This window comes from Ambystoma mexicanum, chromosome 4p (assembly GCF_040938575.1).
Source record: "Ambystoma mexicanum isolate Mex_15411 chromosome 4p, UKY_AmexF1_1, whole genome shotgun sequence".
Taxonomy (NCBI): Eukaryota; Metazoa; Chordata; class Amphibia; order Caudata; family Ambystomatidae; genus Ambystoma; species Ambystoma mexicanum.
Genome location: NC_090927.1, coordinates 312,039,146 through 312,066,821, shown reverse-complemented (window position 1 = coordinate 312,066,821; position 27,676 = coordinate 312,039,146). Strand labels below are relative to the sequence as shown.

Here is a 27,676-nt window from a genome sequence, read left to right as displayed (position 1 = left end):
TACCGGGGTGTCCCTCTATTAATGCATCATGATAACCGGAAATAACTAGTTCCTGTAATTCCTTCTGTGGCAGGAATAAGCGCCTTGGAAATAAGGTAAACCATTATCTATAGTAAAGTCTGATCCCTTTTGTATCCAATCCTGTAAGGTTGTAGGGTCCAGGAGTTGTTTCACTCTGGCTTGAATGTCTTCAAGCGTCTGTAACGAAGTCATGCCTAGAATCCTCTGTTCGGGAATTATTGGTACTGGTTCTGAGTTTGTATCAGATTCTCCCATTCCAATTCGGGATAAGGCGTCTGCTTTGCCATTCTTGCAGCCAGGTCGATAGGTAATCACGAAATCAAATTCAGCAAAAAACAAAGGCCATCGGAGCTGCCGTGATGACTGAGCCTTGGCGGTTTTCAAATACTGTAAATTCCGGTGATCAGTGATCACTGTGATGGTATGTCGAGCGCCAAGCAGATAATGCCGCCAGGCTTTAAAAACAGACTTAATGGCTAACAGTTCTTTGTCCGTGATTGCATAATTAACCTCGGATGCCGAGCATTTTCTGGACCAAAATGCTACGGGATGCAGTTGGTTGGTTTCGGGATCTCTTTGGGACAGGACAGCTCCCATGGCTAGGCTGGATGCGTCAGTCTCGACGACATAAGGGAGATCTGGACGCGGGTGTTTCAATATAGGTGCGGAGGTAAACTTGGCTTTTAAATCCTGAAAGGCCTGCTCGGCTTCTTCAGACCATTCAAAACGTTTATTTTTCCTCAAGAGTGCAGTAATGGGTTGTACCACGCGTGAAAATTCCAGGATAAACCTGCGATAGAAATTGGCAAAGCCGAGCATGCTTTGAACCCCTTTTACAGAGCTAGGTGATGGCCATTTGAGGATGGCATCCACTTTTCTTGAGTCCATTCGGACTCCTTTGGGTGTCAGGATGAAACCTAGAAACTCGACTTCTGTGGTATGGAAAACACATTTCTCCAATTTAGCAAATAGTTTGTGTTGGTGCAGTTTTTCAAGTACTGCCCTGATGTGTTTTCTGTGATCAGATTCCGAAGAGGAGTACACCAGAATGTCATCGATATATACGACAACACAAACATCGATGAGTTCCCGAAGGACATCATTCATGAAGTATTGGAAGGCAGCCGGCGCGTTACACAATCCGAAAGGCATCACCTGGTACTCGAATAATCTTTTTTAGTACGGAAGTCAGTTTTCCATTTGTCGCCTTCTTTAACTCGTACCAGATGATAAGCCCCCCGGAGATCTAACTTGGTGTATATGCAAGCGTCCTTCACCTGGTCAAGGAGTTCAGGGATCAGAGGCAGAGGATAGCGGTTTTTAACCGTTATCTGGTTCAATGCGCGGTAATCGATACAAGTTCTAAGGTCGCCTTCTTTTTTGGGCACGAAGAACAAAGCCGAGGATGCCGGGGACTTTGACGGGCGAATAAAACCATTAGCTAGGTATTCATCCAAATATTGTCTCAAATGCAGATTCCCAGGTTCGGTAAGGGCATAAATCCTGCTACAAGGGGGTTGTGCACCGGGCACCAGATCGATTTGGCAATCGTACGATCTGTGAGGAGGTAACGTGTTGGCCTGTTCCTTTTGGAAGACGTCCTGAAAGTCTTGGTATTCCGGAGGTAGTTGCATGGAGGCAGAGGTTACAGATGCTAGATTAATCTTCAGGTTTTCTGGGTAGCAGGTTTGTGTACAATCCGGCAAGGTTATTCTCTTAGCTCGCCAATCAATTCGAGGATTATGTGTCTCTAACCAAGGGTTTCCAAGAATAACCTGAAACTGTGGAGCCTTGATTACATCAAACACAACACCCTCCCGATGGCCGTCGGGACCAATAAGAGTCACCTCAGTAGTGGAATGTGTTACCGGTCCAGAGGCAATTTCAGTTCCATCGACTGTGGGGATGACATCTTTGCTGGTTTTAGGACGGAGAGGGAGGTTAATCCTAGAGACCAATTCACGATCCACATAGTTTCCAATAGCCCCACTATCGATGTATGCCTTTATTGCATGCAACCGCTTAGGCTGTTCTGGATCTACGAGAACCATTGGCACAATGAAATGCGAGGTCTGAGAGTTAGTTTTCAAGCTCGGCAAGCGGACCCCTACACTTGTCGGGCGGAGTCGTTTCCCGAAACAGAGTCTTCATGGTTTTTATCAGCGGCTCCTACCGCCTTTCGGGGCGGTTTTGCCGGGCAATCTCATAGAAAGTGTCCAGAATTCCCACAATAAAGACATCATTTTAACTGCCGCCTCCTTTCACGTTCCTTTTGAGTTAAGGGTCCTTTAACCCCTCCAATTTGCATAGGCTCAGAGACATCAACTCCCTTGGGATTAGCATGGGTCTTGACCAACACCCAGGTCTCAAACCTGGACCGATCTGCTTTTCTGTTTTGAAGTCTGTGATCCAATTGGACCACTAAGTCTATATACTCTGTGCATTCTTGGGGCGGATTTACAACTTGGGCCAAGACATCTTTAAGTTCTCCGCGTAGGCCTCGATAAAACAACGTGACTCTTTTATCCTCTGGCCATCCCGTTTCTACAATTAGTCTATTAAAGGTTGCAATATAGGATAGGAGGTCCTGATTGCCCTGTCGCAGGGATAGAAGTTCGTCATCCAGAGCCTGCCCCTGAGAGTGTCAAGCAAATAACCTTCCCATGCTTGCTTGAAACCTTTGAAAATCACGGAGAATCGGGTCATCTTGAGTAACCAGTGGAACTGACCAATCGGCAGCGCAGCCGCTGAGATATGACAATACAAATGCTACCTTGGTCTGATCATTAGGGAAGGCCCCAGGTCTGCATAGGAAGTGCAAACGACACTGATTCATGAATACGGCGAATCGTTTGGGGTCCCCAGCAAAGCGTTCGGGTGGAGCCAGCGGCATGTTTCCAGGTAGATTAATCTGCACAGGGTTACTGGAAACCACAGGAGCGGGGTTCCCTTCGGAACCGGGTAGAGGAGTTTGCCCAGCTTGACCTTGCAAAAGCTGTCTGGCCAGGTCATCAGTTCTTTCCTTTGATATTATTAATTCCCTCCTGAGGGCATTAGTCTTTTGACGAGCAGCATGTACTTCGGCCCGTAATTCCCCCAGTAATTGGGCCAACTGATCAGTCTCAGAACTTTCCATAGCGCCTGGGTGGGAATTTGTAGGAAGGCTTCGCGTTCTGTAACGCTCACCTGACTCCCGCGGAGGCGCTGGCCTGGTTCGCGCTGCTGTGACCTCTTCTAAGGTGATGCTCAGGGTTCGGAAGACGGACTGGAACGGGCCCCCAAATCTGGATTGTCTGGCTCGCAGAAGTATCCTTCTGTAGGCGAAAATAGGGGGTTAACTGTCTGCAGGGTAATGCAATCAGCCTCCCACTTTCCCCTCTCACCCTCCTCGAAACCCTTCTGTGATTCCTCATAGCGTCTCACCTTAGGGTCTGGAAGGACGAGCTCTCCATCCTGCTTCTGATGCAGGGGCGCGTTGGTATTCAGTTACTTCACTGGAATTCCGGATTGGTGAGAACCAAACTTGCTTGGCTTCCAGGTAAGTTTTTTGATAAGAGGTTCCCCTTGTGTCCATGCATTAATGTACTAATGCTAGTGTCTTTTTCCCCATAGGGGCCGGGGTACGGAATGCCGGGGAACAGGCACTGCCCAGAGATGAGAGGTGAAATCCTTGTAGAAATCAGGTAAGTCTTTAATGAGCGTTTTTTGGTAATGTCTTTTCATTCGCTCATTAACGCTGATGTCTCTTTTCCCCTGTCCAAAGGGCCCCTATATGGGGTTACTGGGTCCTTCCTTGGGGACTGGATGTCTGCTTTCGGGGACGCAGGGCTTGAACCGGCTCCCCGGGAGCGGGCATCATGACAGTTACGCGTTACCTTCAAGGTAAGAAAACAAGATAGCCTATGCTCAGAGATAAAGATGAAGTCCAGAGTTGAATTACAGAAACCACCTTACCAAGTATATTTGGGTGGGATATCCCCCTCAGTATTTCCGTTCAATAGTTTCAAGTCACATTTGTCAAACAGGGATCGGATCAAAAACCCCTGTCTATGGCACTCTGCGAACATTGCCGAGCAGATCCTAGATTGTACCAGTTAACATCCAAACCTTCGGAATTAAAATTGCCCAAAATTACCACTCCCCCTTTGTTCTAACCAATATAGGGTTCAGTGCTCTTGGTAATTGCTGACAAGAAGTCAACCAAACTTGTCGACAGAGGATTATAATATACATTTAAGACCATCAGCCATTTCCACCCAGCACCTATGCAGTCCCACAAAGAAATCTACATACCCAAAATGTCACTTCTGGCCAAAGAGAGCTTTTCTACATTGGAGTCCGAAGACATCCTCCAAGCACTAAGTAAGCCACCAAATGGTCTTCGTTTGGACCCTTTTCGTGCCGGCTCATGTAAAAGAACAAAACGATCCAAAACCGGGGTATCTACCATAAAGTTTTCTTGAAGGCAGATTAAGTCAGCCCCATCCGAGATGTTACTTCTGCAACATAGATGGTTGAATCTGCAGATATTTCACAACAGCAGTCTAATACTAGAGCATCATTTTAGACCGATTGACCCCCTTTTATGCTAATCAAGAGAGTCAATCACATGTGCCCAATCAAATGATACTGAGCGCTTATCCTGAAAAGACTGCCCAGTGGTAGTAACACAAGTGGAACAGGGGTTCACAGGAAACAGGACCAACGCAATGAGAGGACCTTAGTGCATCAGGAAACGAGATTTCACAATCATCAGAGAGCAAGTAACCCATATTGCACAAACAATGCGCTTCTGTCAACACCAGATTTGTAATAGAATGTGAGTAAAACCCCATGCTTACCACATCCACACATCCAAAAGCCACAAAGAATATTCTGGCAATGTCCCTTGATGCCTTGATGACAGTGATTGCAATGATGGGATTTTTTTAAAACAATGGCAAAATGTACTGGCGATTAAGCGGGTATGCCCATTAACCTTAAACATGCGTTTGGAGTGGGATATTCTCCTGCCAGTCGTACAGTTCTCCTACCAGGAGGTGCCACAGAACGGTGTTGGGTTCAGTCCCTTTGAACTCCTGTTTGGCCATCCCATTAGGGATCTGCTAAGTCACGAGAAAGATGGGAGAGCAATCCCTGAACTCCTTCCCACTATTTAGACTTCATGCTTGGTCTTCGATCCAAGATGGCTAAGTAGAAGGAACAAAGCACCCCAAACCTGAAGGCAAGCCAGGAGCTCATGAAGCACTTGCATGACCAGAAGGCCACCATGACGCAGTACATGCCGGGCCAGATGGTCTGGATCAGGCAACCTGTCATACCCAGGCCTTTGCACGACAAGTAGACTGAGCCCTATGTGGGGCTGTAAAAGATCAGTGAGGCGGACTACCCCAAGGCAAACGTATCAGGTCTTCCATGTCAACTGGCTTAATCCCCATTACAGCCGGTACAACTTAATGATGGCTCTGGTCATGGATGGGAAGACCGAGGAGGAGACGGATCTGCTCCCCTCATTGTTGCTTCAGAGCCCACTGATGGGTCTCACAAGGGATCTCAAATCTCTCCAGACCTGATTGAAAAAGCAACTGCAGGACTGCTAGCAAATGCTAGATCACTTCGCCCGACTGTTCTCACTGACTTCCGGGAAGATTGATTGGTGTATCTATGACATTGACGCTGGAGACAGTAAACCAGTGAAAAGTAGGATTCACTGGATGTCCGACAAGGTCAAAGACACCATCAACGAGGAAATCTCCAAGATGTTGGCCTTGAGGTTCATCGAGCCATCCAACGGCCCCTTTGCTAGCCCAGTGGTACAGCTCCCTAATAATTCCAGCATTGGGAAAACAGAGGTCTATGTTTGCGTGGATTATCGGGGACTCAACTCTGCAACGAAGACAGACGCGCACACCATCCCTCAGGCAGATTAGCTCATTGACCGGTGAAATGCTATCAAGTTCATGAGTACCTTTGACCTCACAGCAGGTTACTGGCATGTTGGCCTAGCTGATCATGTAAAAGAGGTCCTCGTTTTCCACCCCAGACCGGTACTACCAGTTCATGGTTATGCCTTTCTGATTAAAGAATACCTCTGCCACCTTCCAGGGGATGGCGCACCGGGTCGTAACAGGGCTGGAAGACTTCAGCATCACCTACTTAGATGATGTTGCAGTATTCAGCAACACCTAGGAATACCATCTATGCAATCTGGAACAGGTCCTTCAACCCATGTGGAAGGCTGGCTTAAATATCAAGGTGTCCAAGTGGCAGATATCGCAGGGAACTGTGACTTACTTAAGTTACCAAGTGGGTGGCGGTAAGAAGCAGTCTCTCTGGGTCAAAGTCCAGGGGGTGAAGGATTGAGACTTCTTTACCACCCAGACTCAAGTGAGGGTCTTCCTAGGCCTCATGGGTTATTTTTTTTATATTTTATTAAATTATATCATTTATTACAAAGTTCATTTATCACCAAGTACAAAATTATCCATCATAATACATTCAACATTCTATTAAACACATTTCATTTTGATTTCAATTTAAGTCTCTTTACCAGGCCTACAGACGATTCCTTTTAGGGAAATTTCACTTACTTAGGCCATATTATTATTCCAAAATTGGATAATCGTGAAAATTAGAGCTTTGTTATTTCCCAAAAGGATCTGTGCCCACCTTTCTTTGGCATCATAAGTAGATTCATCTCTTAGGAACATATCTCTACATACATTTCTTTTATCACTTCAGTCCATTATGATATGATATAATGTTTCTGTTACATCTTGTTGTTTACAGAATCAACAGTAATTCAGCACTGGTGGAAACTGTTTAGTCTTTACCAAGAGGTCTTGCATGGGCAGCAGATTGAGACGTAGGCGTAGAAAAGTGTCTTGAATACGACGTGAAAGAAATATATTGAGATACTAAGGAAGTTAATCTATAGATCTTATATCTATCTCACACTTGAGTCCAAGATGGTAATGTGCTTTCAATTGTATTGTTCTAATCCAGTCATTATGTTGGATATGTTTTTTGCCTCTTGGGACGAAGTTTGAGCATCGCCAAATTTATGTCTGCATTGTGCGTCATTAACATCACAGCCTTTTCCATTCATTTAGCACAACATCACTTATGGAATTGTATCTAGAGTGTAATATCTCTATTGCAGAGATGCAATCATCTGCGACTTTCTGAAAAGATATATATGCTGCCAATTTACTATCAACTCCAGAGATTGGATGGCTATTTCATATCAAATGCACGCATAGGGTAGGCTGGCGGTAGAGCTAGAATTTTCCACCAGAAAATCCCTTCAATCTGGTGCCATATTGACCGATCCAAGTTTAACATAGTTCCGCTCCCATATGAAAGAATGCCACAACCTTCTGCCGATAGTAGGTGAAAACTGGCTTCATTGAATATTTGCCAAATTTGTTCTGCAGCATTAGACCTTGTCGTGCCAGAGAGAGCACCTTAGATTTTAAATTTCCTTTTCGACCACCGAATGATTAAGCCATGTTCCCAAATATTTGATTGTTTTAACCTGCTCTAGTTTTGCCCCTCGAGTGTAAATGATAGAAATGTGGGATCAGCTTTGTTTTGGTAAGACAAGGTCATCATTTTCAATTTTTTGATCATTGCCTTTCACATAGTCTTCTAGATTTCTTAAAGTTCTTTGGTGGCCCATTCGAGTTTGATCTAGAATCACTAGATCGTCGGCATACATCATGTAAGGAGGTGGCATTGCATTCACTTTCGGAGGGTTGGCTGTCGAAAAAGGTTGAGACTCTGCTTTGTCTGAAGTGTAAAGGTTAAAGAGAGTGACTGCAAGGGGACAACCTTGTTTCAGACCTTTCCAGCTCTGTATCTGTGAAGATAACACTCAATCATGTGACAATCTTATTTTAATTGTTATGTTTGTATACAATTCTTTAATAGGTTCTAGTATTTCCGCAGGTCACTTCCATTTGGATAGTTTTTCCCATAATTTAGATCTGTTTACTGCATCAAAAGCTAATTGCAGATCAATGAAAGCTGCATAAATTGGTGTTTTTTTTTATTGATTCCTGTTTTAGAATATTCAGTAGGATCAAATTTAGGTTGGTACTGATGTGTTTTATAAACCTGTCTGTCTAGGATCTTGTCTTTGATTTGTTGCTGCCCAGACTGAGGATCTCTTTAGCAAGAGTGATGCAAAGACCTTTCCAAGAGAATCAAGCAAGGCCTTAGGGCGGTAATTAGCTGGTGATTTCCTATCGCCTTGTTTGAAAATAGGGATAAGTATAGCAGCTTTCCATGTCAGTGGAATCATATTGAGGTCCGAAATGATAGCAACAATCCGGCTGCATAAATTCGCCCATACTTCAGGATTTCGTTTGAGAAGAGCATTACATAACCCACCAGGTCTGGGGCCCGAGATGCAAGTTTTCAATATGCATCAGAATTTCATCTAGGTCCCATTTAGCAGACCATGTTAGCTTAGTCTTAGGTGGGATGTTGTCGTTGTTTCATTTCTTTCCTTATAAAGATTTGAAAAATAAGATATCCATCTTGCTTCTGGTACGTCTAGGATGAGACGTTCCAGGTGGTTAGAATGTATATTCAATAAATTCCATAAATCTCTTGAGTTTTTTGTTTTTCATTGCTGATACTATGCTTTCAGCATCATGTTGGTTTATCATCACCTTTGTTGTCTTCATCCAGTCAGTTTCTGTAATGTTGTTTTGTTTGTTTGATCAGTGTATCTTGGTCAGCACCTCCCACCTTCACTATTGTTTTCAGTTTGTTACGGATTTCCCTTTTTTTCCTACAATTTGAATATTGTACCAATGCGAATTAGTCCCTCTAGACTTTCTTGTACAGCATTTTTGCTGTTTGAAAGGAAATAACAGCCATTCATACTCTATTTTTGCTATTCCTTTCAGAGAAGTAATTCAAAATGTTTCAGTTAGGCATTCAAGTTGATGATCATTGATACGCAGTCTGTTCAGACCAGGGTTTAGCTCGAGATTCGGGAGAGCAGCTTTTTTTTTAACTGGACAGATGGAGGTCCAGGTGACTGTGATTTTATGGTGATCACTGTGTGATGAATAGATATTAGCTGATGAAAAATGTTTGGCCTTTAAGTCCTGGGAGACGTAATCAAGGATGGCATTTGAATTGCCTCTTGTCCATGTCGGTTCTGAAAGCCCGGCTTCATTAAAACATCCATCAAACAGGAGCACATTTATCCTAGACAATTCTTTCGACCATTGTTGGGCTCTGGGAGCTAGCTTCTCAAAAGGAATTTTAAGTCTGTTAGTGTTGAAAAGATGAATACAATACATTCAATGCGAGTATATTTTTCCCAAGCAGGATATAAAGATGAAAAAACTGTGTCTATAAAAATCTCATTGTTGATAGTTACTGGGTCCAGGTATAAGTTCATTATACCAATTTTTCCCCCACATTGGGATTCTTGTTCGTAATTTTCTTCATGTCGTGGCAAAATTGGATATTCAAGAACAGATATTCAAGGACAGTAAATTGCACCCAAGGATTAGGGTTCATTGATTCCATTAGTCTATTCCTCAATTTTGATCAAAGTTAACAGTCCCGAAGACGGACGCCCTTTGGAGCGGTGGATTGCTGCATTCTCTCACCAACGTGAGAGCCTATGGTTGTTTATATATCCATGTATCCTGGAGACAAATTATTTGATACTTGGCTAAATCGTTATTATTCACTTGAAATAACTGTGTTGAACCTCTTGAATTCCATGAACACAGTGTAAGAGATACATTCTCATTTGTAGATGGTTGTTAGAGTTGTCTCTGCTGTTGAGGTCTTGTTGATGTATTCTCCATTTCAAAGTGTCTCCATATGAAGTGTTTGGTTATGTTTGATTTTTCTACTAATATTCCCGTATCACTTCTAGTGCAATGATGGTTGGTCCGATTCTTTTCTGGGGACTCCTTTCTGGTTTGGTTGGACGTATATAGCATCTACTGCTGTGTTATTCCATTCTTGTTTCACACGTTTGTATTTACATATCTTCACAGGGGATTCATCCTTATCTTTTGAGCAACAAAATCCTAGTTTGCGGAATTGCTGTTTGTTTCCCACAACCTTCTCCAGGATTTGCTGTGAGTTGAATTGTATCCATACACTATCTGTAATTGTGTCATGTATAAACTCAACCAGTTTAATATCTTCTGACACAAGGGAGCGGAGTTGAGGTATTACATAAAACGTAGGATATTTGTTCTGTTTAAAATTAGACCATCATTGATTCTGTCAAGTCTCTCAATTTTGATTCTATTTGTTGAGACTTCACGTCGTGGATTAATGAATGTTGGTAATCTCAACCCAGTGTCTCGGAAATCAGTATCTCTCAGAATATCATCAGCAAAACTTGGTTGTTCGTAGAGACTTGGGGTGTATAACCAAGTTATTGAAATCAGATGTTAGATCAATCAAGGTCACAGATTCACTAGAAATGACATCTAGGTCCAGGTCTGAAATATCTTCACATGTAAGCTCAATTATTTGCGTATGGATGCTATACCCTTCGTATTCTTCCAAAATGATCAATTTTGGATCTTCTGCATTTGTATTTCCGTCATTAAATGAATGCTGTACTGGGACCATATGCAAAGATAGGTTCATCAAAATATCATGTTGTAACTGTTCTTCCATTATGAGATGAGCAGATTGCTGTTTGGGTGAAGGCAGAAGATTTTTTTTTTGGGACTGGAATGTTTTTGACCATGTTGTTGTTGTTTACCTTTTGTCGGGCCTGGTGTTGTAAGATTGCTTAAAAAGGCCCTGGAGCCATTTTTCCTTGTTGTCATTTTCTTTAAATTATTTTGTCTTTGCCTTGGTTGCTTATTATTGAGCTTTCCCAGGATTTTGTTGTCAACTTGCTTATTCTGGGTAAAGATCGAAAAGGACTCAATTTCTGGTGCAGGCTTACTTTTGCGTAGGTTTGCGTCTATGTTATTATGTTATTTGTGGAGCCTGTTGTCAAAAGAGCATGCAAGGCTGCTGGCTGATTCAGCTCGGAGGGATTTGGGGGATTTCCCCAGTTCTGGTTGGCACATATACATCATCAGTAGTAGTGATTGTCGGTATCTTTATTTGGATTCATTATATGTTGCACATCAATTTGAGTTGTTCGCATGTTGTGATGTTGGTGTTGAAGGCTGTCACCTTTATTTCGATTAATTGCTCTATTTTTTTTGGAGTGGAGAGAAACAAACATCTCTAGCATTGCAGCTGTCATTTGTGCTTTATCCGCCCGATCACTTCTAGCTATATCAAATAGTCTAGTTTGCCACGGGAGTGTAGCCTCGGCCTCGATGTCAAGTTGACTTTGGATTTTATTTATAAATGCCTCCAAATGAATTTGTTTAGAGTGAATCAATGTGAGCAAAGTTGCCTGATCTTTCATTGTGTCTATGGTAGATTCCTGTAGTTTTAGAAAAGGCATGAGGGTGTGAGTTGAGGCTGCCATCAGCAGATTTTGAAGATCCAGCATCGTTGTTGTTATTACTTCTTGTTGCTGGACTTTCGGCGATGGACATTGGCATTTAGTTGCTATTGCTATTAGTTGGAGCAGCATGGCTGCCTCCAAACCGGGTTACTTTACCAGGTTCCTGCAATGGGGACTTACCGAGTCATTCCGACATAGGAGGACCCGGTAATTCCTCCTTGCAGGAACCATTCCCCATTCCCATTTGAGCCCCCATATGGCTCAATGGGAATGGGGAGGGAGGTAATAATGGGCACATTTCAAGTGGGCCGTTATTACCTCCCTCTTCCCCTCGCGGAACCCGGAAAAGACGTCTGGTTTAACCATACGTCTGATCCGGGTCCCGCAAAGGGAACCTCGTAATCGGCGCTCCCGTAATGAAGGGGGCCAGTCTCGTACCAGCCCCTTTCATTACGGGAGCGCCAGGGTTATAATGAGGCCCAATATCTTTAAATTTCTTGTGAATTAGTAATTCTTTCCAATGTCTCCTTTTCCAGAGCTTAGACAATGCTAACCAGCCCCTGTGCTTGTCAGGCATCGCCTTCATGGTGTCGACCCCTGACCATTGAAGATAAAAGAGGAGATGTGGTGAATAGCAGTGTTACACATCTGCTGGGAATATGCTACCAAGCGTCAGAACCAGTGAAGGTCCTGTGAGGCCAAGAAGGTGGAGAGGGGCCCTCCCCAGTGAGGAGAAACCGGGGCCACCTGCCGCTCTTCAGGGTGCTACAGGCCATTAGCAAGGCTGTGGGAGCCATAAAGCTTAAAGAGGGAGGAGCACAGGTGGCACACCATGGAAGCCCAGACCTCATGTTAATTACGGGCTGCTGCCCCGCACACGACCCACGGTTTGGGAGCCGCAGAAGTGTAGGCCCCCGTCCCTCACAAGGGGGGCTTGGCAGGTTGGGTGACGATGAGCAGACCATGGTGTGCAGTCCCCTGTGAGGAGCTGGAGCTCCCAACTGAGGGATAGTGGCACCCGACGCCTTCATAGCCGGGTGAGGAACAGGCTGCGCATGGTGAATCCGGGCAGCTGAACTCTCTTGTATCGAGGGCTGGGTGCCCTCACCATCGAGCATCCCCCCAGGAGGCCCATTGAAAGTGGGCGGAGACGGCTGTCAGAGGAGAGCCGGGCCTGCGGTCTAAGGCGGAGGACTGTCGATGCTGCCAGCATATGAGGAGGCCAGCAGGTGACAGAGGCCGATCTCCCTACCTCGGGCGCACCAGACCTCCATGCAATATCCGCTGCATAATAAGTGTTTTGGCAACAATGTGGAGTACTCGCAGAGATGGAGGCCCGGTCAGTGCAGCCGTAAGAGGTCATAAAAAAGACATCCATAGAGCTACAAAGCGAGACTGAGGGGCAGCACAGCCCGGTACCCACACTGTCGGGCAGGACACAAGCTGCACGCTGTGACCCCAGGCAGCAACACTCACCTATAATGAGTCCCAGCAGGAAAGAGGAGACAGAGGCTGCTGCAGGAGGGGAGCCAGGCCCATGGTCTTCAGCGGTGAGTAGACAGATGTTCCCTACATGTAAGGAACCCCAGAAGAGAGGGAGGCCGTGCTACCAGACCACGAGCACAATAACCAAGTAAGTGGTTAGACTCAGAATCCCTCGACCCTTTGGTGCCCTGCCATCCATAGAAACATTAGACTTCCAGGAAGTGATGGGAAGGATCAGAGCCAGGTCCTGAGGGCAAGTCTTGCAATAAATCACCTCCAGAGTGTAGAACCGCGCACATGTGCATGAACTCTCCTGCATCAACGTGTATGCTGGACACAGGGAGGTGCTTCCTGAGAGTCACTAGCAAGGGAGAAAGAGATGGGTGGCGCCTGAATACACAAAGGTCTGCAACTAGACCCCAGCTTCCTGTTACGGTACAGGTGGCTGGGAAATTAGAACATTCCTCGTAACAGATCATTTTGGCACCACTGAAGCGCAGCTCTGAGGCACGAGGCGATCCGGGAGAAACAGAGACAGATCAGTCAGCTGGGTAATATCTACCCCATCTGTGCTCCGTGGGGCATAGAGGAATCAACACACCTGGAAGCCCCCCCAGTAACAAAAAGGAGTGGGCCGGGAGGCCGAGAGCAGGTCCAGCAATAAGGTACACCGGGAACAAAAGAGTCATCTGGGTGAGTGTGAAAGCCTGACGCCAGCATGCATGTGGGAAACAGAAGTGCCGCAGCAGGGACACTGTTTGGGGACTGAGGGGAGGAATTGACCCACACACCTCGAGGACACCAGCCAGGGACCCAACCGTCTCAACACTGTAAAGAGAATTGGGTAACCAGCAAGTGGATCCGAAGCAGACCAACTTTGATACGCCTGAAGCGCAATCAGGAGGGGAAGGAAGTTGCATGGGAAAGTGACACACATCGGACAGCTGGGTAGCGTAGGGGTCATTCGAGAGGCTTAGCAACCCATAGTCTCACCCAACCCCCCGCCCCCAGGTCGCCAATGGGAAAGACCCCGGAACGGTTATGAGTTGGAAAGAGGCCTTCACATGCTTTCAGTATCAAGGTGAGGAGGCGATGGCGGAGGCTACAGAAGAAGGGAAGCCCACCTCAAGCCAGGCAGAACTTGGCTCCATTAAAAGCGACATACAGACTATTCTGGAAGAAATCAGAGTGATGAGGACTGATATGGGGCAAAACTGGCAGACCTATTGGCAAAGGTGGTCACCCTGGAAGACAGGATGGATGGAGTGGAAGCCAATCAAACCTCAGCTGGAGACACAAATGGAAGCAGGCTTCATGGAAATGGAGAGGCGTGAGAAGGAATTGCGACTCAAGGTTGACAACATTGAAACCCGGTAGAGAAGGAAAAATCTCTGTTTTTTTGGGCTGCGGGAGGTTGAGGGTGAAACACCAGTGACCCTGGAAAACAAGATACAGGAAATCTGGATAATCCGGGCGCTGGGGGAGGAGAATTGGTCACCATAGACAGTGTACACCGAGCTGCAGGGGGCACCCGTGGCCCTCGCTCAGTCCTATCATGGTGACAAGATGAGGGCTCTTAAAAAGGTGAAGCGCATGAAGGAGGTGGTCTATGGGAACTCTAAGGTGGTTGTCTTTCAGGACCTCTCAGCTCACATTGTGCTAAAACAGAAGAAGTGTGGGACTCTCACTAGATGGATTCAGGAAAAGGGGGTGAGGAATCGTTGGGGTTACCCTTTTGCACTGGTGTTTGAATGGGAGGGAGAAAGATACCATCTTGTGGCAGAGGAGGAGATACAAAGTGTCACGAAGGATTTGGTGGGCCTCCGCAAAGGTCCCACAGTGGGCAGCAGAGATCAGAGGTCAGACCCTAACCGACCCCTAGGGCCCAGAATAAATGAGAATAAAGCAAAGGGCGAAGGGCACCTGGAAGTTCCAGAAGATTATCACCCCCCCCCACACGGGACGACGATACTTGAATAAAGGGGGGATAGATTTTCTGCCCTGGTGCCCCATGGTTGTGGGGTAAGGTATCTTGTACGGGGGCAACACTGTGGGCTGAATGGGCCTGATGAGAGGTCGATTATGATTACTGATCAACTGGTTGAGGTTTTATGTTAATGTTAATTGAGTTAAGAAAAGGGTAGCTTGAGGTGGCGGTATGTGTAGGAGGCACACAATTGTGGGGGGGGAGACCCGGATGTCGGGGGGGAATTGTTTCACTGGTTAAAATGGAGTTGGGGGTGCCCCCTCTCCCATGGTGTATTAAGGGGCAGTGGGGAAAGGGAAGCTGCTAGACATGAGGTTCAGGGCAGGGGAGATACCCCTGATGGTTCGATGGACGTGGCCAACATTGTGAGGGCACGTGATTGAATGCCTCAGACAGGAACAGGGACAGGTGGGAGCAAGGGGGGGGTGTATAAGGAAGGGACTCACAAGGAACGAGGCACATGTGCAACTGGGGATAGGTACCTTATAGGACTCACGAGAGGTCATCAGCGAAGGATAAAGAAGGGGTATGGTGGAGGTGGCTGTGGGCACGCTGAACATGAAGGGTCTGAACACTCTGAACAAGAGATCCCTTAATAGTAACATGTTCCGTAAGCAGAAATTGGTGATTCTCTTCCTGCAGGAGACCCACTATAGGGAGGGGGCGGAGTTCGAAGCAAAGGGCAGAGGGATTGAAAGGAACTTTTGGGCTTCTCACAGGACCTCCAAGATGGAAGGGGTGGGGAGCCTGCTAGGTAGATCCTTCCGACTGATGTGGATTCAAGGAAAGAGGGGTTTTGGTGGGCGAATCCTGGGAGTAAAAAGAACTCATGAGGATATGCAGATCACGCTAGTCACCCTATACACGCCCAAAGCGGGCAGTTGGGGTTCATACGTCGCATGCTTAAGATGTTGGATGGCTGGGCAGAAGGTAGGATGTTCCAGGGGGAGACTTTAACCTGGTACAGGATCCCCCCCTGGGCTGGTGGTCGGCGAAGGAGGTGGGTGCCAAAGTCGCTACTAAGAAAAATCTGGCCCCCCAGAACCTCCTGTAGGACCACTAATGGGTGGATGTATGACGGTGTCATTTCCCAGGTCCGGGGAGATATACATTCTTTTCTCCCCCACATCAGACGTATAAGAGGATAGATCTCCTCCCGATCTCGAGAGATAGGATGGGTGAGGTTGGGGGGCCCAGGTTGGAGGTGATCACGTAGTCAGAACATGAGTTGGTAGTGGCGAACTGGCAACTCCCAGAACCCCGTCCGAGTCTCCGCTGGCGGTGTAATGATACCCTGCTGAGGGACCAGGTGTTTAGGGACTGCATGGGGAAGGAGATACAGGTGTATTTCGAAAACAATGACAACGGGGAAACGCCAATGGTAATCGTATGGGAAGCAGCTAAGGACACTTTCGGGTTCTACTTATCGCCGAGGGGTCGCACAAAAAGAGGGAAAGGGGACTTAACGAAAACAGGATATGCTCAGAGTTGGGAACGCTGCATTTGCAGCTGACCCAACGTGGTGCAGACAGGGTCGGGCTCCTGGGGGAGATGAGGGACAAGAGACAGAACCTCCACACGGCCCTGATAGGGGAGGTGGTGAAGAGGATGAGATATACCTGGCAGAGGAACTATGGAAAGGGGACAAGGTGGGAACTCTCTTGGCAAATAAGGTTAGGGAGTGTAAGGCAGAAAGTAGGATATAAGGGGTAAGGGACAACAGGGGATGTGTTGTGAAGGGGGAAAGGACACTGCAATGTCCGTCGCTAACTATTATAGGGAATTGTATGACAAGCCGGTGGAGCCAGGTGCGGGGGCAACTCGTCAATACTTGGCTGAGCGCAATCTCCCTAGGCTTAAAAGGGCAGAAAGAGAGGACTTGGAGGGAGAGATAACCCGGGAGGAGGTTCTTAAGGCTATCCGGGACTGAAAACAGGGAAGGCCCATGGGGAAGACGGCTTTAAGGCAGATTTTTATAAACAATGTGAGGCCTCGCTGGTGGCACCCATGGCTAGGCTGTTCAACTCTATAGTTGGGGTGACACAATACCGCCGACTTTTATTCAGACCCTCATAGCAGTTATCCCAAAGCCGGGAAAAGACCAAGCTAACTGTGATTCGTACAGGCCTATTTCCCTCCTTAACATTGACACCATGGTTTTTGCTAGAGTCCTGACGTCGCATTTGGAGTCCTGTCTCCTGCGTTTGGTCCATCCGGCAAGGAGCAAACAATATACGAAAGATGCTCCATGTCCTCAGTGCACCGAGGGTAAAAGAAGGGGCACTTCTGTTGGTCATCGATGCCGAGAAGGCAGTTGACCGGGTTAATTGGACCTCTGTGGGGTAGGTCTTCGATGAGGGGATCAGAGGCGTAATGGTCAGGGGGGTTCACTGTAAAACCAGTCTCTTCGCTGACTCTATATCACCAGACCGTCCCACTCGGTTCCCCTCTTGCTGAACGGTTTGGAGCAATATGGGAGGCTATCAGGGTTTAAAGTTAACCTGGGAAAGTCAGTGGAATTCACTATAGGGAACCTGGCGGATAGGGAGAGGGAATATATGAAGGGGCTACCATTTGAGATGCAAGAAGACAACTTTTGCTACTTGGGGGTTCAAGTCACACAACGCTCCGGGGATCTTTTCTCTAGAAATGTCCTCCCTCTGTGGTCATCTATAAAACGAGACATGGTGAGATAGTCGCCCTCAGGATTGTCATGGATGGCGCGTTTAAATTGCATAAAGATGGTGGCGCTCCCTAAATTCCTGTTCCTGTTTCAGATGTTACCTGCAGTGATTCCGGTATCGTTTTTCACCCAGTTGTAAGTGTCCATGTTGAGATTTCTCTGGGCAGGGGCCAGACATACGATAGCCTATAGGATGCTGATTCTCCCTAAAGAGGAAGGCAGAGTTTGTTTTCTCAACCTGGCAACATATTATAGGGTCACCCAATTACAGGTCCTAGCGGACCACTTTGACTCACTCTCGGGTAAGCAACGGGTGGTGATGGACAATGCAATATTGGCCCCTATTACACTGGATGAGTGGCTCTGGATGCCTCAAGTCTGTATTTCAAAGAGGATGCTCTATCACCTGGTCTTGGAGGTCTTATGGTCCATATGGAGGGAAGGTGGGGATAACGGATGGCTGACAACATGGCAATCGCCCGATAGCTATATTTGGGCCCCCCACTGAGGGATGGGAGCGAAGAGCTACTGGCCTTCTAATCTTGGTACGAGGATGGATTCAGTACAGCGGGACAGCTGTGGGTGGGGATACCTTCATCTCCGTGGACGGGCTGGAGAAGGCCCTGGGACTTCATACATTGTCTCCTTTCCGCTTCTTGCAACTGAAGGGGGTACTGACGCAGGCTTGATGGGGTGTAATCTTAAGGAGGGAATTGACGAGTTTTGAAAGATTTCTAATTACACAGAGGGGATCCAAGGGGCTTATAGCATGATTGTACAGGAGGATCTCTTGCCGGGTCCCAGGGAGCGCTTCCACCCAGAAACAAGTGGGTACAAGATCTATGTAGAGAAACTAATGATGCCTTGTGGGCACGGATGTGTAGGGCCGCTAATCGCTCCACATCACTCCAATACAGACACCAGGCCCTGAAGCTAATGCACAGGTGGCACTACCCCCCAGCGAAGATTGCCCGAATGAAAGAGGGGTACGACCCACAATGTTGGAAGTCACACTGGGAAAGAGGGGATTATATCCACATGTGGTGGGGTTGCCCAAGGGTCTGGACATATTTGAGGGAGGTTCTCTCATGGATAAAAGGGGTGGATGGGATTCACAGGGAATTCTCACCATGGCTTCTAATTTATGGGGTAGGTATAGAGGAGGAACCGGTATCAGATCAGGGACACATGTTCCAGATCATGATGGTTGCTGCAAGATGTTGTCTGGCCCAATTATAGAAAAGCCCCAGAGTCCTGGTGGAAAGGCAATGGATCTCAAAGACCCGAGCATTTATGATATGGAATTTCTCAGGTCAACATGGTGAAGGTGCTGCTGGGAGCTCAGGGGAACAAAGCAGGCTTAAAGGGGGGGGGGGGTTCTAGAAATCACAGATAGGTGTGCCCTCGTATTGTCCGGGTGACAAAGGGGGTACCATCTTATGTTGGAACTTTGTGGCCACGTGGGAAACTCGTTGCTGGGAAGCCTGTGGGTGGGGGGGGAGGGGGAAGACAGGTTTAACAGTGATGACTATATGAGAATATTTTTTGTTGACCTGTGTTGTTTCAATTAAAATGACAATAAAGTTTGATTTTGAAAAAAAGAAATACAAAATTGCATAACATTTCTGAAGAAAAAAACAGCTCACATTGAATGAGGAACAGTATTGCTGGTCTTGTATAATAAGGGATGCAACATTTGCTCTAAAAATCCTGGAAACATCCAGGCAGAGCCACAAAGTACACCCGGCAATCAGTGCTCCATGTGTACCCAATTGTACTGTTCCAAACATCTGAAGCCACTGGTAATGTTTATTTAGTCCTATTTCTTTGAACAACTTGACTCGTCCTATCTGGCTAAACATGTCCTACTCAATTTCGTCAACAACCACTTAAAGTTGCATACATTTTAAAGGCCTTGCAACTGTCCTTTACTAGAATTGCAGATGGTCTAGATAACTGTTAAGTACTGCAAATTAAAATGTTCTATTAGCAGTGTTAAGTTTATTGCATTTCTAATTTTTATTGCAATCATTTTTCCAGCAACAGAACACTGATATGTTCAATCGAAGAATGGATGTTGCTCACCATTTCATTTGATGTGCACATTTTGCTCATTCTGCGCAAAAGGTTGGATACCCCTAGCGTAAAGCAATTGCTCAATGCCGGGACCCGAACTGAATCACTGGGGAGTCACTCACTGACCCGAACCGGGTGCTACAACCTCAGCTCCGCCCAGCTAGTCCGTGAACTGCTGTTTCATCTATCGCACATCGACACACTCAAGATCACCACTTCAATGACCGTCGCCCGCCGACTCGAACCGCTGGATCTTCACACATTGATCCCTGACAGCAGCTAAAGCCTGACTCGGCCTTGCCAACTGTGAAGCATTACTGCAACCATCCAACCAGCATCTTTGATGAGCAGCCATTCCACCATACAGAGCACCTGCATTTGCCCCTACTCGACGTGTGGTTGCTGCCAGGGCCCCCACAATCCTCTGTGCCCAAACTGAGCCTGATCAACCTGCATTGAAGTTCGACCCCGATTCTGACTGTGTCAGTCCACCAAACAACTGAATCCAGGTACTGTTGACTCTGTACTCCCGCTCTGTCCACTTGGAACCTGGAGACTGGTTAGGTCACAATAGCTCCTGTTTCTACAATATATCCTTTTTATGGTAGTACCTTACCTATCACCCATGGAACTACGCTTAAAGTTATACTTTTACCAGTCCGTCACATTTTATCTGATCTTCCTTTGAGGTGGGTTTTGTATAGTAATTTCTTGTGCAGATAAAGTACATATATTTTTTATAGAGCCTTGATTGGACATTGCCTTTATATTGGACTGTGCTACTGTGTTGCCTGGGTCACTAACATTCATCTTCACATCCTTCTTGAGAGTATTACTTTCTCTCAGCCCACATAACCACAAAAGGCGCGAAGGAGGTATATCTCCTAACTGTACCTGTTTTACCTTTATGATTGCATTGTGTTTTGGTTTGTAGAAGTGTGAGGACCGAGTGAGCCATTTTACCCTGTCTTATCCTTGTACGCCTGCAGAGCAGAATCCAAGTCGTCACTCTCCTGCAGTGGTCTTTCCCTCACTCTCCCTTTAGTTCCTTTACTCACCTGTTTCTCAGTGACAACCTGATATTTCCCTCTCCCCTCCTGTGTAGCAGGACTGGTTCTGGTGCAAACCCTAGCAGGACTCCTGCGCCAGGTTGTGAGGGGTCCCAATCTCCCCAGACACAGCCATGTCACTGACCCTGTCACACCATCCATATACAATTATGAATTATGTTATTTACAATCTGGCACATACATTTTGATGGGGACAGTGACATCCTGGAAAAGCGATTCAAACTTCTGTTATTTCTGCTGAAATATGAGCTATCCTCTATCACATTGGAACAAATACCTGCCTCCGGTTCACCCATTGCCCTGTATTTGGTAGCCTGACTCTGTAGGCTTCTAGTATGGTGTTGTAAGGACCCAGATACCTCCACAGTCTAGTGGATGATGGACCCAGAGGTGGCACACTTGGATCAACCTAGTCATCCCCACGTATTCCCCATTAAGATATAGGGGACAGTCACATGAATGGTGTTGGGAACATTGGCAAGGCAAATGCCATATCCCAAGCAAAGTAGCCAATCCACCCTAACTCCCTGTTCTGGCCTTTCAAAGGCAGGGACCCCCTCCATCTCATTGATCCCCATAAATAGGAATCTGAATATTAAGAAACATCAGGGAAAAACCAAGGCCCCAAGCTAAGCAGTCAACCCACCCACAATCCACAGTTCTGGCCACTCCACAGAAGAAATACCCGCCATTTCATTCATTAATCTCCATGAAGACAACAATGGGCTTTTAAGAAGCAGCATGAAACCACTCTAGATACGCAGTACAACCAACCACAATGCCCATTCCAGGCTACCCAATAGCTAGGAGTTCCTCAATTTCAAGGACTGCCAACCAAAGAGGACTGCCCTTTGGGTTTGCAGATCCAAGCAGTTACGGAAACACATTATATGAAAAGAAGCAGCAACTATTATCTTGCATAAGATCCTAGTGAGACATCAGGAGCCCCTCAAGGATCCCTGTGCAACTTACCTCATGAAACCACTCATGCCACAAAACTGCCAGTAATCTCCTGCTTTACTTGTGAAGGAAGTCTGCGTAGGACAGACAAATAAAATGTTGGGGAAATGTGAGGAAGAAAACCACTTGCCCGATGCTTGCCAATGTATCCACATAGTGTGCACAGAGAAGTCATGATCCTTGGGGCACTGGCTCTCATGCAAAGCACATCAATGACATCACTGAAATCCAAGATAGCGGACCAACAATGCGAAGGCTTGGTTCACTCTACCAGCCCATTTCTCACCACAGGTGAACTCATTAAACAGAGCCAATCTCAAACCCCCATTAATTTCCCAAAACAGTTGCAGACCCTCACTGTGAGACTAATCCAGGGAAGGGACAACCAGGCTATATAAACCCCTGCCCAATCAATCAGCCCAATCCCTGTGTCAGAGCCAAACCACACCAGCACTACATGCGCATTATGTACGCCACCACCCACTGGTACTGGATACCAAACCTATTGTGCGCCCTACTGCAAATAGGCCTACGTGCCACAGCTGCAGGCTTCATCCCTATGAATGCACAATACCCATACCCTACTATGGTGAATTTAACTACACCGATTGTGGGCATCATACCTACACGTTTCCTACCCTCGCTGAAGCCTAACCATCTGATTATCAAACCCACAAGTTTTTTACCTTCGCTGACTGCAAATACTAAAATCCTCCAACTAGTACACATGAGTTGCCTATCCCAAAACCATTGTCTTCTTACGGACACCAACTCAACCGCAATTAACCTACCATGATACACTACAGCGAGAAATCTCAGACTATGTGCTAAATTAACTAGACTCCATGAGCCTCAAGCCAGAACATTACACAAATCATTTCTCCCCATAGGGTAAGACCCTACTGCCAAAACTAATTCCTGTAATAAAAACAACGCCACACCTTCTATTCATACTTCCAGGACCAGCAATCACACTATCAAAGAAGTATGCCAGGGCAAATCTACCACCACTCCACCCATCAAAAAAGCTCGCCAGGACAAACCCTCCACTACCCCTCCTTACAACAACAACACCTCCAACATTAAGGCTGCGATAATCGACGCCAGATCTCTGGTGGCTCATGCTATTGAGTTAGCTGACCTGATCCGGTCCGAAGATTACAAATTCTTAGCAATAACAGAGTCATGGCTACACTCAGCTGTGGGCCCGGCCCTCCTACTGGCAGTACCTGACAATTATACCATTTTTAGAGTAGATAGGGTTGACACCAGAGGGGGAGGCAAAGCAGTCATCGCCAAGTCTAGCCTAGCAATGAGACTAGTCCCATCACCAGCGGTCAAATCCTGCAAACCACTTACTCTTAAATTGCCCATCTCTGACTCCCGAACTCTTACAGTCCATCTTATCTACAGACCTCCAGGTACCAGGTCCCATTGGTTCATTCGAGGAGGACATCTCCATAATCTTTCTGACAACACCAAGGCCTCCTCGCAAATATTACTGCCTGGGCATCTCAACCTTGCCTTCAATGATCCCAGTGACCAACAAGCCTTCTCTATAGCCAACGCGCTTACCGAACTTGGCTTTATCCAAAGAGTGACCCAGCACACCCATGACAAAGGCAGAACCTTAGATTGGATGGCAGATTTAAACTGCCATGCATCTATAACCAGAAAAAGAGGAAATGGAGTCAAAAGGCTACCCTGACCCAAGACGGGAAAGGAGGTCACAACATTTGCAGCGAAGCTAGGTAATGGCTAGCTTATTAAGACAAACACCATTAAAGACGGCGAGAGTATCAAGAAAAAACAAGTTTATTTAACACTAACACGATAAACATATTTTCAGAAAACGAGACATATTTTCAAAAAGGGTGCTATTGCATTCAGGATGTGCAACCGTGAGCACATAAATATCTGCTATTTCGTGGGTTAGTAGGCAGAGTGAAAACTTAGTACATGTATTGCTTGGAATCACAATACGATCGTTTTGTCAACACAAAGACTGGTGTTTCTGGTTCGGTGTATTCATTGGTGTTGTTGCAGTGGCTGTACCAGGTGGAGCCGCGCTGCTTGGATGTACCGAACGGTCTTCAGGACTTATACGTTGTGGTTGGAGTCATGATGGTGAAGTGTGTCCATCTAAATATTGTGAGAGAGGACTGGGTTAGTCTGGGGGCGGTGTTGTCAAAGATTTGTATGATTTTCAAGAAAAAGAATGCTGCAAATAAAAGGACCTACCGTGGTCGGATAATTATACGTCTGGGTTGAGGTCCAAATTAATTGGCAGGCATCTGCGGTAACATTTAATTGTTCACTTACAGCTCCTGACATCTGACGTTACCGCAGATGCCTGCCAATTAATTTGGACCTCAACCCAGACGTATAATTATCCGACCACGGTAGGTCCTTTTATTTGCAGCATTCTTTTTCTTGAAAATCATACAAATCTTTGACAACACCGCCCCCAGACTAACCCAGTCCTCTCTCACAATATTTAGATGGACACACTTCACCATCATGACTCCAACCACAACGTATAAGTCCTGAAGACCGTTCGGTACATCCAAGCAGCGCGGCTCCACCTGGTACAGCCACTGCAACAACACCAATGAATACACCGAACCAGAAACACCAGTCTTTGTGTCGACAAAACGATCGTATTGTGATTCCAAGCAATACATGTACTAAGTTTTCACTCTGCCTACTAACCCACGAAATAGCAGATATTTATGTGCTCACGGTTGCACATCCTGAATGCAATAGCACCCTTTTTGAAAATATGTCTCGTTTTCTGAAAATATGTTTATCGTGTTAGTGTTAAATAAACTTGTTTTTTCTTGATACTCTCGCCGTCTTTAATGGTGTTTGTCTTAATAAGCTAGCCATTACCTAGCTTCGTTGCAAATGTTGTGACCTCCTTTCCCGTCTTGGGTCAGGGTAGCCTTTTGACTCCATTTCCTCTTTTTCTAGTATACCCACCCTCAGGTGTCAGGCCCCCTTCACAAAAAAGAGGGTTCCGCCCAATTTTTCTCTCATCCCTTAGGACAACCCCCTGGTTGTTGGGCATCATTAATTTGATTAACACTAAATGGAGAACGTAAATATAGTAAGTTTCTCCGATGATTTGTACAAAAAACCTTTAGACACCCCGTCGTTACTAGGGGTTAAAAATACCCCAGACACACCAGCCAAAGATCCGGCACTCGATGACTTAGACATCCTATTCCAAAAAAAGAAGAAACTTATCCGTACAGAATCGCACGGCCAACTGATGCTAGAATATCTCAAAGCTGGCATTATACCAGAAGGTTTACAAGTAAAAAATATACCCCGTGTCTTCTTAGACAACCCGAGATTCATGACCAAATTCAGTGGCGTTGGTAACAAATGTTCACGAGATTGGGTCATTTTAGTAATAGAGACTGCGGAAGAAGAGACCAAGACGCAACAACTGGAATTAAAAACCCTTGCGGACCAAATAAAAAAGGACTCTATAATACCAGACATAAAAAGCCATCTGGAAAAGATCGAAGAAGAAATTAAGAAATTTCAAAAATTCACAATTGACAAAAAGCTGTGGAAACTGCAAAACGACATCAAAAACTATAAAGAAGAGAAGACATATCCTTATTTGGTCCCCGGCTTCGACAACCAGCTTAACTCAAACGCATCAAGACAAAACCCACGGAGACAACAAAAGAAAAAATTTGTAACCTTTTCTACCAGTTCTAACAGCAGTGACTCAGATTCTAGTACCAGCGGATCGACAAATCCACAACAGGCCTCAAGTTTTCAAGGGAGGGGACAACGCGGCAGGTCACGACACCAAGGCCAGCACCCCATGAGAACACGACAGTGGATCCCACGACCTCAGCAAACATGGTGATCCCTATCTTTAACCTTAGTGAACACATTCTATCTTCAAGCGAGATAGATGTACTAAGCAAAGGTCTCAGTTTCATCCCAAGTACCACTGCCAACATCTTCAACACGGAAGTCGAACTACGAAAATTCTTTCGCACCATCCGGTTGCGGTATTTCTTCAGGGACAGCCCGGAAAAAGAAAGTCGCGGAACGACAGGACTAAGACCCACATCGACCTTTACCCCTTCATCATCAATGATATGTCCTGAAATACTATCTTTTGAGAATCGCATTCTCTCTGAAGTACAAAAATTTTTCGATCAGAAAACTTTTTTCAAAAATAATCTTTCATCTCCTGAAAGATTAGCACTCAAGGCTTTAGAAAATAACAAGACCTTTGTAATCAAACCAGCCGACAAAGGCGGAGGTATAGTACTGTGGAGCAACACCCTATACGATACAGAAGTCACCAGACAACTTTCAAACACATCGTTCTACAAACAGCTTACCATCAATCCAACGTCCAGGATATTGTCAGAAATAACAAGTCTCATGAACCATGCACATGATGAAGGCTGGATAGATGACGACGAGAAACTATTCTTAGTCAACCAACACCCGGTCATCCCAGCTATATACTTGCTTCCGAAAATCCACAAAAACCAACAAACACCTCCTGGCAGACCCATCGTAGCCGGTATAGGCTCAGTGCTAGAACCTCTGTCCATCTACATCGACTACTTCCTAAGACCATTTATCTGCAAGATGCCCTCCTACATCCAGGACACCACGGCGATGATTAGAAAGTTGGACACCATACGAGTAGAACCTGAAGACCTATTAGTTACTCTAGACGTGGAATCATTGTACACAAGCATCCCACAAATGGAGTGTTTGCAAGTCCTCAAGACATACCTAGATAAAAGACCAAAAGTAGAACCACCCACAGCAGTTCTTCTTGAAGTTACAAGAATAGCCCTTATGGAGAATTACTTCGTCTACAAACAGACTTTTTATCAACAATGCCATGGAACCAGTATGGGGGCCACCTTTGCCCCCGATGTAGCCAATCTCTTTATGGACGCTTTTGAGAAGGACTTCATCTACAACGAACAGAACATTTTCAAACAGTCGATCAAATGTTGGCTACGATACATAGACGATGTATTTATGATATGGCAAGGAATGGAAGACGACCTCCTCCTTTTCCTACAATGGCTTAACTCATGCAACCACTGTATAAAATTCACCATGGACCACGACAAGAACAAAATACCATTTCTGGATCTAGAAATTTACAAAAACCCAGACAAGACTTTAAGCACAACTTTGTACCGAAAACCCACATCAAAGAACACACTTTTGGACTACTCCAGTTTCCACCCCTCAGGCCTCAAGATCAATCTTCCATATGGCCAATTCCTGCGCATAAGAAGAAATTGCTCCACAATGAGCGAGTACATATCAAAGAGTAAAGAACTAGCTACCCGATTACAAGAAAGAGGCTATCCAAAACATATCGCCAGACAAGCCCGTAAGCGTGTAAAAAACACAAACCGAGAATCATGTCTTACACCAACCAAAAGAGACCAACTGGCGACCAAGATGACTTGCGTAACCACCTTTACGCCACTAAGCAACACCATCAGAAAGGTGATCCTTAAACATTGGGATATACTCCAAACCGACACTTTCAAACCAGAGAAACCAAGATTCGCATTCAAACGAAGCAGCAATCTCAAAGATCACCTGGTTCACACGTATTCGGAAGTTGAGACCCCAAGAAACCAACAAACCACTCTCTGGCACCTTCCGCCAGCAAAAGGACACTTCAAATGTGGAAATTGTTCGGTATGTTCCCTGACAGACAACCTCAAAACAATTGACCTGAAGGGCCAACAATGGACCCTAAATTCTTTCTCGAATTGTAAAACCAAATGGTCTGTTTACATAATCAAATGCCCCTGCAACCTCATCTACGTTGGCAAATCGAAAAGAGAGATTAGACAACGCATATGCGAACATCGTTCTTGTGTGCGCAACCAAGTAGACGACAAACC

At 45.9% G+C, this 27,676-nt stretch overlaps 1 long non-coding RNA gene across 1 annotated transcript in view; it reads left to right on the top strand.

Annotated features, from left to right (window-relative positions):
- LOC138453228 (uncharacterized) overlaps nucleotides 1-27,676 on the top strand; it is a 134,518-nt gene that overhangs the window by 90,528 nt on the left and 16,314 nt on the right. Inside the window, exon 2 of the long non-coding RNA XR_011260378.1 lies at nucleotides 19,684-20,228. This is a non-coding gene — a long non-coding RNA (uncharacterized lncRNA). The remainder of the gene's footprint in view (nucleotides 1-19,683; nucleotides 20,229-27,676) is intronic.